Source organism: Salvelinus alpinus, chromosome 12 (assembly GCF_045679555.1).
Source record: "Salvelinus alpinus chromosome 12, SLU_Salpinus.1, whole genome shotgun sequence".
NCBI lineage: Eukaryota > Metazoa > Chordata > Actinopteri > Salmoniformes > Salmonidae > Salvelinus > Salvelinus alpinus.
Window position 1 is genome coordinate 28977346 of NC_092097.1, and position 18412 is coordinate 28995757.

An 18412-nucleotide genomic window follows, 5' to 3' on the forward strand; every position below is an offset into this window, starting at 1 on the left:
TTGGATGCAACTCAGCATTCTTTGTCCTCCAAACATGACGAGTTGAGTTTTTACCAAAAAGTTATATTTTGGTTTCATCTGACCATATGACATTCTCCCAATCTTCTTCTGGATCATCCAAATGCTCTCTAGCAAACTTCAGACGGGCCTGGACATGTCTTGGCTTAAGCAGGCGGACACGTCTGGCACTGCAGGATTTGAGTCCCTGGCGGCATAGTGTGTTACTGATGGTAGGCTTTGTTACTTTGGTCCCAGCTCTCTGCAGGTCATTCACTAGGTCCCCCCGTGTGGTTCTGGGATTTTTGCTCACCGTTCTTGTGATCATTTTGACCCCACGGGGTGAGATCTTGCGTGGAGCCCTAGATCGAGGGAGATTATCAGTGGTCTTGTATGTCTTCCATTTCCTAACAATTGCTCCCACAGTTGATTTCTTCAAACCAAGCTGCTTACCTATTGCAGATTCAGTCTTCCCAGCCTGGTGCAGGTCTACAATTTTGTTTCTGGTGTCCTTTGACAGCTCTTTGGTCTTGGCCATAGTGAAGTTTGGAGTGTGACTGTTTGAGGTTGTGGACAGGTGTCTTTTATACTGATAACAAGTTCAAACAGGTGCCATTAATACAGGTAACGAGTGGAGGACAGAGGAGCCTCTTAAAGAAGAAGTTGCAGGTCTGTGAGAGCCAGAAATCTTGCTTGTTTGTAGGTGACCAAATACTTATTTTCCACCATAATTTGCAAATAAATTCATTAAAAATCCTCCTACAATGTGATTTTCTGGGAAAAAAAATCTCATTTTGTCTGTCATAGTTGAAGTGTACCTATGATGAAAATTACAGGCCTCTCTCATCTTTTTAAGTGGGAGAACTTGCACAGTTGGTGGCTGACTAAATACTTTTTTTGCCTCACTGTAGTACTAAAGCACAAAGAATGTCTCCCTTGATCCTAGGTCCTGGCAGAGTTGTGAGGACTCAGGACAACTGAGCTTTGGAGGAATACGCAGATTTAAAGAGGAGTCCGTAATTTGCTTTCTAAAGATCATGATCTTTTCGTCAAATAAGTTAATGAATTCATTACTGCTGAAGTGAAAGCCATCCTCTCTTGGAGAATGCTGCTTTTTAGTTAGCTTTGCGACAGTATAATTTTTTTTTTCCGGATTGTTCTTATTTTCCTCAATTAAGTTGGAAAAATAGGATGATCGAGCAGTGAGGGCTCTTCGATACTGCACGGTACTGTCTTTCCAAGCTAGTCGAAAGACTTCCAGTTTGGTGTGGCGCCATTTCCGTTCCAATTTTCTGGAAGCTTGCTTCAGAGCTCGGGTATTTTCTGTATACCAAGGAGCTAGTTTCTCATGACAAATGTTTTTAGTTTTTAGGGGTGCAACTGCATCTAGGGTATTATGCAAGGTTAAATTGAGTTCCTCAGTTAGATGGTTAACTGATTTTTGTCCACTGACATCCTGGGGTAGGCAGAGGGAGTCTGGAAGGGCATCAAGGAATCTTTGGGTTGTCTGAGAATTTATAGCACGACTTTTGATGATCCCTGGTTGGGCTCTGAGCAGATTATTTGTTGCGATTGCAAACATAATAAAATGGTGGTCCGATAGTCCAGGATTATGAGGAAAAACATTAAGATCCACAACATTTATTCCATTTGACAAAACTAGGTCCAGAGTATGACTGTGGCAGTGAGTAGGACCGGAGACATGTTGGACAAAACCCACTGAGTCGATGAAGGCTCCGAAAGCCTTTTGGAGTGAGTCTGTGGACTCTTCCATGTGAATATTAAAGTCACCAAAAATTTGAATATTATCTGCTATGACTACAAGGTCTGATAGGAATTCAGGGAACTCAGTGAGGAACGCTGTATATGGCCCAGGAGGCCTGTATAAAAAGTGATTGAGTAGGCTGCATAGATTTCATGACTAGAAGCTCAAAAGACGAAAACGTCAGTTTTTTGTTTTGTAAATTTAAATTTGCTATTGTAAATGTTAGCAACACCTCCGCCTTTGCGGGATGCGCGGGGGATATGGTCACTAGTGTAACCAGGAGGTGAGGCCTCATTGACTATAACTGCCTTGGAAGTGAGGGATCTAACATTAAGTAGCCCTATTTCGAGATGTGAGGTATCATGATCTCTTTCAATAATGGCAGGAATGGAGGAGGTCTTTATTCTAGTGAGATTGCTAGGGCGAACACCGCCATGTTTAGTTTTGCCCAACCTAGGTCGAGGCACAGACACGGTCTCAATAGGGATAGCTGAGCTGACTACACTGACTGTGCTAGTGGCAGACTCCACTAAGCTGGTGCCTGGCCTGCACCCTATTTCATTGTGGAGCTAGGGGAGTTGGAGCCCTGTCTATGTTCGTAGATAAGATGAGAGCACCCCTCCAGCTAGGATAGAGTCCGTCACTCCTCAACAGGCCAGGCTTGGTCCTGTTTGTGGGTGAGTCCCAGAAAGAGGGCCAATTATCTACAAATTCTATCTTTTGGGAGGGGCAGAAAACTGTTTTCAACCAGCGATTGAGTTGTGAGACTGCTGTAGAGCTCATCACTCCCCCTAACTGGTAGGGGGCCAGAGACAATTACTCGATGCCGACATATCTTTCTAGCTGATTTACACGCTGAAGCTATGTTGCGCTTGGTGACCTCTGACTGTTTCATCCTAACATCGTTGGTGCCGACGTGGATAACAATATCCCTATACTCTCTACACTCACCAGTTTTAGCTTTAGACAGCACCATCTTCAAATTAGCCTTAACGTCGGGAGCCCTGCCCCCTGGTAAACAGTGTATGATTGCTGGATGATTCGTTTTAAGTCTAATACTGCGGGTAATGGAGTCGCCAATGACTAGGGTTTTTAATTTGTCAGAGCTAATGGTGGGAGGCTTCGGCGTCTCAGACCCCATAACGGGAGGAGTAGAGACCAGAGAAAGCTTGGCCTCTGACTCCGACTCGCTGCTTAATCGGGAGAACCGGTTGAATGTTTCTGTCGGCTGAATGAGCGACACCGGTTGAGCATTCCTACAGCATTTCCCTCCAGAAGCCATGAGACAGTTGTCCGGCTGCGGGGACCGTGCGAGGTGATTTATACTACTATCTGTACTTACTGGTGGCACAGATGCTGTTTCATCCTTTCCTACACTGAAATTACCCTTGCCTAACGATTGCGTCTGAAGCTGGGCTTGCAGCACAGCTATCCTTGCCGTAAGGCGATCGTTCTCCTGTATAGTATGAGTACAGCGACTGCAATTAGAAGGCATCATGTTAATGTTACTACTTAGCTTCGGCTGTTGGAGGTCCTGACGAACCATGTCCGGAGTGAAAAAGTGAATGAAAAAAAGTTGAGTGAGGGAAAAACTAAAAATATAAACGGTAATTAAAAAGTAAAAACCGTAAAGTTGTCAGGTAGCAAAGTAAGGTGAGCAACAAAACACACAGCAGCACGTAAACAAGTCTGCAAGTTGTCCCCCTCTTCTCTCTACTAATAATAGTCTGGACAGCATCAATGAGTCATGGTAGTGAGATTTCTCTAATCCGCTCTTCTTTCCCATATGCTGCTCATCTAGTTCCCGATCAGTTCCCACTCCCTCTATCACCCTCCACCTACAGCCTATGTACAGTTGTGGTGGCACCACTAGGAATGTGTGTGTTTGTGTGTGTCTATGTGTGTCTATGTCTGTTTACAGGATGAAGGTAAAGATAGGAGTGACAGCCAAGTCTCTAAGTAAGGTCTCCTGACACAGTATCGAATAGAGATGAAGAGGGATCAACAAGCTGTGGGCTGGGTCACTGAAAAGCTCAGATCTGATGTAACTGGCTGGACACATGACTCTCTCCCCTTCTCCTCCCTCTTTCCCTCGTTCTCGTGCTTTCTAATGGCCATGCTTGGAGCTCCTGAGGCTCTGGTTGCTAGATTCCCTTAACCCTCTCTTGCATAAAATGGAAGCGAGACTCAAGTGAGACATCTCACATTCTGTCATCACCCCCGAGATGTGTTAACACACATCGACGAACACATCACACTCAGGAATTGATACATTAACTACACACAAATAATGATATAAACAGCTGTAGGTAAACATGCGCACATTGGATGGGTGTGGGTGTAGAGTGAGTGTGTGCAGTATGTGTCTGTGTGTCTATGTGTGTGTAGTGTGTGTATCAGCGTGTTTGTGTGCTTGGACATTAGTCTCCCTCTCCGGGCCGGTGTGTCAGCGGATCAGGTGGGTGACCCGGGACCCTGTGGAGTCTTGGGTAAGGCCCCAAATGACACCTTATTCCCTATGTAGTGCACTACTTTTGATCAGGGGCCATAGGCCTCTGGTCAGCCCTGGTCAAAATGAGAGAACTATAAAGGGAATAGGGTGCCATTTGGGACACAGCCTCATTACGGGGGGGGGGAAACATCAGCATAACTCCTCTCACTCAGGGTCACAGTACTATGGTTCCCTCTTTCCATTTATAGTAATAGTAGTTAGTGGCCTGGCTGGCCCAGCCTTTCATAAGAGCCAGGGGAAAGATATCCGTTTGAGCTATACTGAGCATGTAACGATCGTCCTGGGAAGAAGGTGACCAAAACGCAGCGTGGTAAGTGCTCATATTATAATTTAATCATCATCACTGGAGGCTTCATGCCATGGATCATCACTGGAGGCTTCTTGCCATGGATCACCACTGGAGGCTTCGTGCCATGGATCACCACTGGAGGCTTCGTGCCATGGATCACCACTGGAGGCTTCGTGCCATGGATCATCACTGGAGGCTTCGTGCCATGGATCATCACTGGAGGCTTCGTGCCATGGATCATCACTGGAGGCTTCGTGCCATGGATCATCACTGGAGGCTTCGTGCCATGGATCATCACTGGAGTGGAGAGACACACAGGAGGCCTGGCTCTGGCAGCAGGCACAGGACTCACCAGGCTGGGGAGACATACAGGAGGGTTAGGGCTTAGCACAGGCACAGGACTCACCAGGCTGGGGAAACATGCAGGAGGCCTCTTCCTTGGCCGAGGCACCGGACACACTGGGCCGTGGAGGCGCACTGACGGTCTCGAGCGCAGAGCTAGCACAACTCGTCCTGGCTGGATACCCGCTGTAGCCCGGCAAGTGCGGGGAGTTGGAACAGGCCGCACTGGGCCGTGCTGGCGAACCGGGGACACCGTGCGTAGGGCTGGTGCAGTATAACCCGGGCCGAGGATACGCTGAGGATACGCTCAGATGCGCTGAGCCGGCATCATCCCTCCTGGCTCGATGCCCACTCTAGCCCGGCCGATGCGAGGAGCTGCGATGTAGCGCACCAGGCTATGAGTGCGCACTGGGGACACCGTGCGCTTCACCGCATAACACGGTGCCTGCCCGGTCACTCTCTCGCCACGGTAAGCACGGGGAGTTGGCTCAGGTCTCCTACCTGACTCCGCCAATCTCCCCGTGTGCTCCCCCCCAAGAAAATTCTGGGGCTGCCTCTCGTGCACGTTTCCTCGAGCCAACTCCTCGTAGCATCTCCGCTCCGCTTTAGCTGCCTCCAGTTCCTCTTTAGGACGGCGATACTCTCCCGGTTGTTCCCAGGGTCCCTTGCCGTCCAAGATTTCCTCCCATGTCCAGGAGTCCATTCCACCACGCTGCTTGGTCTTTTGGTGGTGGGTAGTTCTGTAACGATCGTCCTGGGAAGAAGGTGACCAAAACGCAGTGAGGTAAGTGTTCATATTATAATTTAATCCAAACTGAACACTAAACAAAATAACACAGAGGAAGAACGAAAACGAAACAGTTCTGTCTGGTGCAGACACAAAACAGAAAACAACTACCCACAAACACAGGTGGGAACAGGCTACCTAAGTATTGTTCTCAATCAGAGACAACGATAGACAGCTGCCTCTGATTGAGAACCACACCCGGCCAAACACATAGAAAAGGACAACATAGAACAAAACATAGAATGCCCACCCCACTCACGCCCTGACCAAACCAAAATAGAGACATAAAAAAGGAACTAAGGTCAGGGCGTGACAAAGCAAAAATATAAACGGAACATGTTGGTCCCATGTTTCATGAGCTGAAATAAAAGATCACAGAAATGTTCCATATGCACAAAAAGCTTATTTCTCTCAAACTGTGAGCACAAATTTGTTTACATCCCTATTAGTGAGCATTTCTCCTTTACAAAGATAATCCATCCACCTGACAGGTGTAGCATATCAAGAAGCTGATTAAGCAGCATGATAACACAGGTGCACCTTGTGCCGGGAACAATAAAATGCCACTCTAAAATGTGCAATTTTGTCACACAACACAATGTCACAGATGTCTCAAGTTTTGAGAGAGCGTGCAATTGGCATGCTGCCTGCAGGAATGTCCACCAGAGTTGTTGCCAGAGGATTGAATGTACATTTCTCTACCCTAAGCCGCCTCCAACGTCGTTTTAGGGAATTTAGCAGCATGTTTATCCGGCCTCACAACCTCAGACCACATGTAACCACGCCAGCCCAGGACCTCCACATCCGGCTTCTTAACCTGCGGGATGGTCTGAGATGAGCCACCCGGACAGCAGATGAAACTGTGGGTGTGCACAACCGAAAAAGGGTCTTTACCTGACTGAAGTTTGGCATCATAACCGACTTCACTGGGAAAATGATCACCTTCAATGGCCACTGGCATGCTGGAGAAGTGTGCTCTTCATCGTTTCAACTGTACTGGGCAGATGGCACATGGCGTCATGTGGGCCAGCTGTTTGCTGATGTCAACGTTGTGAACAGAGTGCCCCATGGTGGCGGTGGGGTTATGGTATGGGCAGGCATAAGCTAAGGACAACAAACACAATTGCATTTTAATGATGGCAATTTGAATGCACAGAGATACCGTGACGAGATTCTGAGGCCCATTGTCGTGCCATTCACCTGCTGCAATCACCTCATTTTTCAGCATGATAATGCACGGCCCCATGTCGCAGGGTCTGTACACAATTCCTGGAAGCTGAAAATGTTCTTCCATGGCCTGCATACTCACCAGACATGTCACCCATTGAGCATGTTTGGAATGCTCTGGATCGACAGGGTGTTCCAGTTCCAGCCAATATCCAGCAACTTCCCACAGCCATTGAAAAGGAATGGGACAACATTCCACAGGCCACAATCAACAGCCTGATCAACTCTATGTGAAGGAGATGTGTCATGCTGCATGAGGCAAATGGTGATCACTCCAGATACTGACTGGTTTTCTGATCCACTCCTCTACTTTTTATTTTAGGTCCATACCTCCATAACATTATTATGGATAGGGCCAGGAGGTGTTCCTGACCAGCAAGCTCTAGCTATATACTAGCCTATACCTCACATAGACTAGCCTACACCTCACATAGACTAACCTATACCTCACATCGACTAGCCGATACCTCACATCGATTAGCCGATACCTCCCATAGACTAGCCGATACCTCCCATAGACGATACCTTCCATAGACTAGCCGATACCTCCCATAGACTAGCCGATACCTCCCATAGACTAGCCGATACCTCCCATAGACTAGCCGATACCTCACATAGACTAGCCGATACCTCACATAGACTAGCCGATACCTCACATAGACTAGCCGATACCTCCCATAGACTAGCCGATACCTCACATAGACTAGCCGATACCTCACATAGACTAGCCGATACCTCACATAGACTAGCTGATACCTCACATAGACTAGCCTAAACTCGTAGAAAAAAGAGTCCCAAACGGGTTCTTCAGCTGTCCACATAGGAGATCACCTTGTGGTTCCAGGTAGAACTCTTTTTGGTTACAGGTAGAACCCTTTTGAGTTCCATGTAGAACCCTCTGTGGAAAGTTATTCAAAGGGTTCTCCTATGGGGATGTGACAGGTTAAAGGAAATACTCATAGCCTGTTATACATTAAAAAGTATTAGTAAGATCATAGTATGTGAGGATCTTAAAACATCTAAGGTTAAGAATATCATGCATTCAGTATTAGTTGATAGAGATTGATAACATTCATATTATTATGAATTAAAATCCGTCAAGCGTACAAAGGGTACGAATTGTGAGAGAAATGTGTAAACGTTATGTTGATTACTTTATTTTGTCGTGGGTAAAAGTGTTAATCTGTGATCTACTAAATGCTCTTAATCTATGAGCCTGAGATCGATTGCTCTGGTCTCCACTCAAGTTCACGGAGAAATCGCGGTCTTTTTCTCATTGCACTAAAAGTTTTAATGAGTAAACATTCCGTATCACTATCGTGATTCTTTCTCCCCTTTTTCAGGTACGTTATTGATGATAAAAAAAGAGTAATTTAAATGTTATAACTCACTAACATGTCAAGAGTGTTTAAGGATTGTCTTAGTAACATATTGAGGAAGTTAGTTAAGTTTGCAGAGAGTAATATGAGCCCTGCTCGGTTGCAGCTAGCTTCGTACTGCTAGGTACTGCTACGTAGCTGCCATTTTATGTCGATTGTGAATGAACATGTGCGTTGTTAATAAGATATTTTGCAGTGTTATTTGTGTAATGGTTTTTCAAACACTTTATTGCCTGTTGATAAATTGAGTTATGGTTTACTGAGTTAAAGCTTATATTATATATTGAAAATAGTATTTGTTTCAGTGATGTACAGTGTATAATGTTGTGACTTGAATAAGCCTTGTACCCTACAAAACTATCTATTTCCTGTAGATCTGTTATTCTGTAAAATGTGTTACTTATGTAAAATGCATTGCACTAAAAGTTTTAATGAGTAAACATTCCGTATCACTATCGTGATTCTTTCTCCCCTTTTTCAGGGGTGTAACAGGGACAGCCAAAGACCCTTTCATGTTCTAGATAGCACCTTTTTTCTGAGCGTATGTGAGGGATGCCATTCCATTCTGGCGAGTGAAGCGAACACCACTATTGAGGCAGTGACTTAGCAGACATTCCAAGCTAGCTTAACTTCTTGTGGTAAAAATGAGAAAGGTATGATTAGTTGACTAATACTGTCCACAGCAGAGTAGATCACAAGTTTGCTGGTTCAAATTCCAGTTAGGGAACTTAAGTCTTGTTTTCTTGGAAATCAGACTAGGTGTCTACAGCGCACTGCCTCACTAGAATAGTGGTAAATAAATAGGCTAGGTTGATGACAAAGGTCACAGCAAAGGTCATCATTGTCACTCTTTAAGTGTTAAATACAGCTCAATCATAAACAACCCAGCAGACCTGGGCAGAAAATAGTGGTATTTTGTCGTTTATTTGAAAAAAAAACACTTGAATTATAGTTTTTATAGGGTATCAACTAAATGGCAACCATTTTCTTTGATATTCAAGTACAGGTCTAAAACAAATACTATTTGAAAGTATTTTGAATACCTCTCAGAAAACCAAATAATATTTGTATGTCACGCCCTGACCATAGAGAGCTGTTTATTCTCTATGTTGGTTGGGGCGTGACAGTGACTAGGGTGGGTTATCTAGGTGATTAATGATCTATGTTGGCCTGGTATGGTTCCCAATCAGAGGCAGCTGTTTATCGTTGTCTCTGATTGGGGATCATATTTAGGCAGCCATTTCCCCATTGTGCTTTGTGGGATCTTGACTATGTATAGTTGCCTGTGAGCACTATAGCAGCGTCATGTTTAGTTTTTGCATTTATTGTTTTCTTTGAGTTTCACTTCATAATAAAGAGGATGGAACCATACCACGCTGCGTCTTGGTCCACTCATTATAACGATCGTGACAGAAGATCCCACCAACAAAGGACCAAGCAGCGTGCCCGGGAGGAGATGGCATCCTGGTCTTTGGAGGAGATCAGGGAGAGAATATTCTGGACTTGGGACGAAGTAATAGCAGGAGACAAGAGCCTGCCATAGAAGCAGGCGGAAGCAGCGAAGGAGGGACAGCGATGAAGTCGGAGAGGAAGGCCACAGAAACCCCAATAAAAAAAAATTGGGGGGCACATGGAACAGTCGGCGGAGCCAAGGAGTGAACCAGAGACTGTCAGTGAGTTGAGGGAGAATGTGGAGGAGAGAGAAATGAGAGAGTTATTGAATTGGTGGAGGATGCACGACATTTGCCCTAAGGAGCGTGTTATGGATTTAAAGCCACCTGAGTCAGCTCTCCGTACTCAACCGGTCCCACGCATCAGGCCTCCAGTGCGCCTCCACAGACCAGTACGTCCTGTGCCTCCTCCCCGCACTCGCCCTGAGGTGCATGTCACCAGCTCGGTCCCACCTGTACCAGCCCCACGTATCAGGCCTCCAGTGCGCCTCCACAGTCCAGAGCTTCCGGCGACAGTTCCCAGTCCAGAGCTTCCGGCGACAGTTCCCAGTCCAGAGCTTCCGGCGACGTTCCACAGTCCGGAACCTCCGGCGACGGTCCACAGTCCGGAACCTCCAACGACGGTCCGCAGTCCGGAACCTCCTGAGACGATCAACGGTCCGGAACCACCAGTGACGGTCGGCGGTCCAGAGCCTCTAGCGACGGTCTGCGGTCCAGAGCCTCCAGCGACGGTTTGCCTTCCTCTGCGCCGATGTCCAGTCCAGGCACGGCGTCCAGTCCCGCTCCATGGCAGGAGCTTTCCTCTGCGCCGGTGCCCAGTCCAGGCACGGCGTCCAGTCCCGCTCCATGGCAGGAGCTTTCCTCTGCGCCAGTGCCCAGTCCGGGCATGGCGTCCAGTCCCGCTCCAAGGCCGGATCCTTCCTCTGCGCCGATGCCCAGTCTAGGCACGGCGGCCAACTCAGCTCCATGGCTGGAGTATTCCTCCGCGCCGGTGCCCAGTCCGGGTGCGGCGTCCAACCCAGCTCCATGGCCGGGGTCCTCCTCTGCGCCGATGCCCAGTCCGGGCACGGCGTTCTACCCGGCTCCATGGCCGGACCCGTGGTCTGGGAGGGGGAAAAGACCCGCACCGGAGCCGCCACCGACACTAGTCACCCCCCTACCCTCCCCATTTGGTTTCTGGTTTTGCGGCCGGAGTCCGCACCTTTGGGGGGGTACTGTCACGCCCTGACCATAGAGAGCCATCGGTTCTCTATGGTGTTTAGGTCAGAACGTGACTGGGGGGGTTATCTAGTTTATAGATTTCTAGGTTGGTGGTTCCCAATTAGAGGCAGCTGGTAATCGTTGCCTCTAATTGGGGATCATATTTAGGTAGGCTTTTTCCCCACCTGCATTTGTGGGATATTGTTTGTTAGTGTGTTTGGGCACTACATATCCTCACGGTCTTTGTAAGTTTTGTTATTTTGTTTTGTTAGTTTCACTTCAATAAATTATGTGGAACTATACTCACGCTGCGCCTTGGTCCACTCATTTCCAAGATCGTGACACCTCAACATTAGAGTAGACCATTTCTGCAGCTTCAAAATGACTAACAAATATATTTTTTATAATGAGTGAGATATAAGGTACTGTAATACAGTAACGCTTGACATCAAGTTCTTATTATACATGTGCAGTAACTTTGATTATTACAGTAGCAACATTGTTGTTACATAGGACTTTGGACATTGCTTTATATTTTAATAATAATGGAGTTATTACATAAGTGGAATAAGGAACTGTCACTATTCCTTTTGTATACAGTAGTTACTATTAATTGCTATGTAATTAATGCAATTACCGAAGTATTATGTAGCAACATGCTAATAAAATGTTGCTCCAAAAGTAATTATAGTTTTATTTATTCTGAGTAAACTATCCATTGTATATGGCATAGTGTGTGTTTGAAACAAGAACACAGCCTCAGATGTACAAAGAGGTTCAAAGTTATTTTTGCTAAGCATCCAACTTGCCGTTTGCAATGTTTGCAAATGGCTTTGAATTACTCTGCAGTATTTTGTGGTATCCTAAAATGAATTGCAACTGTCAACGTTTTCAGTGGCATGTTGAAAGAGTCATACAGTAGTTGAGCGTCACAACTTATTTATACGTATCTTTATAAAATATCATTGGTTAATTGGTTTGACTTGATTATGTACACATGGGGCAATGGACATTCAGAAGAATGGACATTCACAAAATGTTCAGATAGAAATGTATTGTGTAGATATGACAGTCAGATAGATTGGAATGGTATAAGCGATTGTGTGTGCTCTATTCATTCTATCTTCTACATGCAGTTCCAGATACAGCCCTGCCATTAGTTGATACAGTAGCAGCCAATCCAATGGAAAAAACAGTTACTTTCCACATAGCATAGTTAAAACTATATTTATCCCAGGTTTGCAACACAGACTAGCAATAACTGATAGCAGAAAACTGAGAGGGTCGATCCAACCTTAACATGAGGCACAGAGAGGGGGGTCTGTATTCCTCCGTCATCTCTAAGGGTGACACTCTCTGTCTACGCCACAGCTGAGTGTGTCAGAGCTCTCCCTATTCCCTTCCTCAGCCCCATCCAACACACCATCCATTGGCATGGGTCATTGGTATCAAGATACTGCCTGACGGTCACTCTATACCTACTGGTGAATCTATACCCACAGTAAGAGTCAATGTCCACTAGTGTCATATATATATATGTGAGAGTGAGAGATCCAAGTACCTGAACAGGTCACACTCACCAACATATCCCTTTACCTGTCTGAGCTAATTTCATTCACATTAGGCCTACAATTGGTTTTCAATAATAATGATATTGCTAGTTTATAAATGGTAGTTTAAATTGGTATTGGGGCAGCAGGTAGCCTAGTGGTTAGAGCGTTGGACTAGTAACCAGAAGGTTGCAAGATCGAATCCTCGAGCTGACAAGGTACACATCTGTCGTTTTGCCCTTGAACAAGTTAACCCACTGTTCCTAGGCCTTCATTGAAAATAAGAATTTGTTCTCAACTGACTTGCCTAGTTAAATAAAGGTAAAATTATAAATAAAATTGAGACCAAACATCTGGTAAGAGTTTTATTATAACACACATACAATGGAATACAATGGAAAATAAGTTGCTGAGGGGTTTATTGAGAATTGAATGGTGTGGAGAAGGGGAACAGTAGGTCTGAGGGCTCTTGAAGACAGCCTGCTCAAACTTGTTTCCCCAGTGCAGTAGCCCAGGCTACAGTGAAACTATAACAACCATGTGTCATTTCAACAGAACCAGTCCACAGGAGAGGACTCGTAAGAATAAAAAAATCTAATGTGTAGCCACAAGCCTAAGAAAATCAGTGGGAAAGAGATCCACATATATGTGCGTATTATTAGCTACAGTTGAACTTCAAATATCAAATGTGAACCTTTTCTAAAATCCATCTACAGAGGAAAGTCTAAAGTTTTATCCAAAACTATCTAGTGTGTTGAGTCGGCTAATTTGGGCAAGACAGCAGCACGAGCTTTGGCCTTAATATGGGAAATGCGGTGGTTAAATTGTAACAGTAATTGGTTTAAAAATATTGCTACATTTGATACAGATAATGTTCTGATTCACATACCGTTTTTTATGCCGAACATCTCCCATGTGTGTGTCATGGGGAGTAACCAATTTATATATCGTGGCGGTTTTTCATAAGCATGGCCTTGTTTCTATTACAGCATATTGGATCACTGTCATTCATATTCCATTCATCCAGTTCAATGTAACAGCGATACGTTTAGACCACTACATGATAGTCGGATTTTCCATATACACATCATGAGGTTGCTACAACCTAGCCTATGAATTACATTTTCCAATGTAGGTGCACACAGTTCGAGAGACACATTTGAGGTGACAGACAGTGACACATGGACAGACTGTGACATTCAATACTGCCTTGCACACTCTTGCCTGCATCTAGCTGATATAGGTTGTAAAATGAGTTGCAAACGAAAGTTTCTATTGGACAAATTCAAGTATGTTTATCCCCGTTTTGTTCCATTTGCTTCCGTTTAAGAAATGTTTTTCAACAGAATCAGGGGAATGAATACTTTCATAGCAGCCACATTGTATTCCTTCTCGCATCTATGCACTCTCCTCCTTTCACCTCTTCCCTACGCTTGTGGACTTCAATGCACAACACCAGGCGGAAAAAAACTTTCCAAGTGAAACCGCTACACACAGCCTACATTGTTGTCACCATATTAGCTAAAGTAACATAGCTAATAGAGCTAATACTTTAGTAAACCTGCTACAATCATGCAGTAACGCAGTAAGTTAGTAAGCAGTTACACCGGCAGGCCCCGGTGGCAATAAATTAGTAAAACCAAAAGCTTACCTTGACTTGGAAGAATTCCAGTGTTCTGTTGGATAGTCATAGCCAGCTTGCTAACATGGCATCCCTCTGTTTGAGCAGGGTATTTCAGTAGGCTAAACTAGGTAGCTGCATTTGCTAGTAAAGTCAGTGAAGCTGAAAGTAAAACAAAAATGACAATCTCTCCCTCTCTCTCTCTATTTCTGTCACGTCCTGACCATAGTTCTTATGTGTTTTGCTTGTTTTAGTGTTGGTCAGGACGTGAGCTGGTTGGGCATTCTATGTTGTGTGTCTAGTTTGTCTGTTTCTGTGTTCGGCCTAATATGGTTCTCAATCAGAGGCAGCTGTCAATCGTTGTCCCTGATTGAGAATCATATATAGGTGGCTTGTTTTGTGTTGGGATTTTGTGGGTGGTTGTTTCCTGTGTCAGTGTTTGTACCACACGGGACTGTGACGGTTAGTACGTTTGTTATTTTGTATAGTGTCTTGTCTTCGTGTATATTAAATCATGGAAACTTACCACGCTGCACATTGGTCCTCCGATCCTTCTCGCCTCTCCTCGTCCGAGGAGGAGGAAGAGCTAGACTGCCGTTACAATTTCTCTCTTGCTTTTCCTTCATTTTGGAAGAAATTGATTTGTTCAAAATTGCAAACTAGTTTTTCTCTCTCTGAGTCAACTACTCACTACATTTCATGCACTGCAGTGCTAGCTAGCTGTAGATTATGCTTTCAGTACTAGATTAATTATCTGATCCTTTGATTGGGTGTACAACATGTCAGTTCATGCTGCAAGAACTCTGATAGGTTGGAGGACATCCCCTGGAATTTGTCATAATTACTGTGTAAGTCTATGGAAGGGAGTGAGAACCATGAGCCTCAGGTTTTGTATTTAAGTAAATGTACCCTGAGGAAGACGGCAGCTAGCTGTCCTCCGGTTATACCATGGTGCTACCCTACAGAGTGCTGTTGAGGCTACTGTAGACCTTCTTTGCAAAATAGTGTGTTTAAATCAATTATTTGGTGACGTGATTATATTTATTATAGTTTTATGTAATTTGGATAACTTTTTAAATATAAACAAAAAAAATTCTAATGAAATTCACTGAGGAGGATGGTTCTCCCCTACCTCCTCTGGGGAGCCTGCACTGTTATATATGCATATATGGGAGTAACCAATGGCCTTCCCAGTCGAAACAGTTTGCGCATATGTTAAGACAACTTTTTTTTACGTTTAAGTTTGTTATGGTGTTCGTGCACAAAAAAATGTTTTCTTTAGGCAGGTTGAAGTTCGGTAGCAGAAGTCTATGCCCCTTCGTTGGTGATTGGTCAAAAGTACTACTCCTAGTAGGACTGGGAACTATGGATGGGATTCTACAATTAAGTGTTTGTTGTCATACAATGAGAGCCGATTCGTTTTTCATGTAAATTTTTCCACTTGAGAAGAACTGCACCAAACATACTAGTTAGATGTGAAATTGCACGACTAAGACCTCCTTGGCAAATCAGTTGTGTTGTGACAAGGCAGGGGTGGTATGCAGAAGCTAGGCCTATTTGGTAAAAGACCAAGTCCAAATTATGGCAAGAACAGCTCAAATAAGCAAAGAGAAACGACAGTCCTTCATTACTTTAAGACAAGAAGGTCAGACAATACGGAAAATTTCTAAAACTTCGAAAGTTTCTTCAAGTGCAGTCGCAAAAACCATCAAGCGCTATGATGAAACTGGCTCTCATGAGGACCGACACAGGAAAGGAAGACCCAGAGTTACCTCTGCTGCAGAGCATAAGTTTATTAGTGTTACCAGCCTCAGAAATCGAGAATGTAACAATGGATCCTGATAATTAGGACAGCAGCACCACTGGTAATTAGTGCCTTTAGCAGAGGACTCGTCTGTCCGAGAGCTGTCATCGTGGTCCAATGCCACCAGCACGACACACATGGATCCACAAACAACCCACACATTACACAGTCTTACACGCCATCTCTCCCTCTCCCTCTCTCTCTGACTTTCTTTTCCCTGTTCATATCTCTGTTTCTCCTTCCCTGTCTCCTGTGTGTTCCTGGCTGAAGGAGCTGATGTCTCTGTGTAAACACAGCCCTGAGCCACTGAGTACACAGCATTAGGCCCACATAAACACCGCATGGGACCAGGACAATGAGCAGGTCTCACCAGTCCTGGTTGCCTAGCTCACCTCAACTGCTATTTACCAAGCCTCTCATCTGTAGCCTATAGACGCACTATCACACACGCACTAAATGTCACCTCACAAAGTCACTGTGACACATTCACACACTCTAATCCTTCCGGCCTTCTCAAACATGGCACCTCATACTTGTGTCTGTGAGGTGTGGTGTGGTTGACGGTGGGATAGTTTTTTTAAAAGATGGTCTAGCTGCCGTATTCTCTATATTCTCTATCTCACTTACTGTCTGGCCTTGGCACACCAGTTATTATCTGTCATCAGAGGACTTACTGGAGTGGTCACTATGGTCATATGTCATCCTCACAGACCTTTAGGGGGGGAGAGGGGTAATAAGAGTTAGGGTTTCTGCTGATGTACACATACATGCACACACACACACACGTGTGCACGCACACACACACAAACACATACATACACACTCATGTATGAATGAACATACTTCACACACTTCCCCCTATCCACGCCCTGTTCTGTGCCGTCTTTATTTCCCAGCCGAACAGGACACAGCTGCAGGAGGAATGATATAAACCAGAGGTCACAGCAACAGTAACAACAGACGACATCCAGGAGTAGCGTCTTGTGCCTGTGCACTCTGAAGACTCCTTCTGGCCATGTTAGAAAAACATGCAGGTTCCAACACAAGAGTCAATGGACAGACATACCACATTCTTGGCCTGACCCTTGGTATTGGAAGTCCCTCTGAAGGAAAATTACAACCACCAAGTCATGCCACATATCATCTCACATTACACCTCCCTACATCAAAGCCCTTATAACATTAAAGGAAGGGTGATATAGCACTCACATCTGCATTTAGTGTCACATTTATATGAGAAAAAAAAGCCAATCAAAATATCCCTGCTTGGGTAGCTAAAACAGATGTGTGATAGGGGTTTTGGCATTTTCCTAAATATCTCTAAAACCATATAAATTGCCACATCAAAATGCTATCAAATCAGACTATGCTGTGGTGATGGGGGTCATTTAGGAATCCTTTGAACCTTTCAATATGCATACCCTCTCCCCTGTTTAGGAACAAAACAATGATAACAGCAACTTTCTCAGAACATTGCACTGACAGGTCAGAGGAGGCTGGTGGGAGGAGCTATAGGATGATGGGCTCATTGTAATGGCTGGAATGGAATAAATGGAACAGAAAAGTGGTTTCCATATGTTTTATGTGTTTGATATCGTTCCATTTATTCCATTCCAGCCATTGTGTCACGCCCTGGCCTTAGTATTCTTTGTTTTCTTTATTATTTTAGTTAGGTCAGGGTGTGACATGGGGAATGTATGTGTTTTTGTATTGTCTAGGGGTTTTGTAAGTTTAATGGGTCAGTGTCTTGTCTAGGTGTTTGTATGTCTATGGCTGCCTAGATTGGTTCTCAATTAGAGACAGCTGTGGTTCATTGTCTCTGATTGAGAGCCATATTTAAGGCAGCCATAGGCATTTGGGTTTTGTGGGTAATTGTCTATGTTCTATGTTGCATGTGTGCACTTAGTTCTTTCTTAGCTTCACGGTCGTCTGTTTGTTGTTTTGTTTCGTTTGTTCATCTTCTAAAATAAAGAGAAGATGTATTTTTCACACGCTGCGCCTTGGTCCTCTCTCTCACCGCAAGACGATCATGACAGAATTACCCACCTGAATCGGACCAAGCAGTGTGTAAAGCAGCAACGGGAGCAATGCATAAAGGATTCATGGACATGGGAGGAGATATTGGATGGAAAGGGACCTTGGGCACAACCGGGAGAATATCGCCTCCCTCGGGAAGAGCTGGAGGCAGCTAAAGCCGAGAGGAGGCGATATGAGGAGGCAGCACGGAAGCAAGGCTGGAAGCCCGCGAGTACAACCCAAAAATGTATTGGGGGGGGGCTAAAAGGGAGTGTGGCGAAGTCAGGTAGGAGACCTGCGCATACTCCCTGTACTTACCGTGGAGAGCGAGAGTACGGGCAGACACCGTGTTACGCAGTAGAGCGCATGGTGTCTCCTGTACGTGTGCATAGCCCGGTGCGGGTTATTCCACCTCCCCGCACTGGCAGGGCTAGATTGAGGATTGAGCCGGATGTCATGAAGCCGGCCCAAC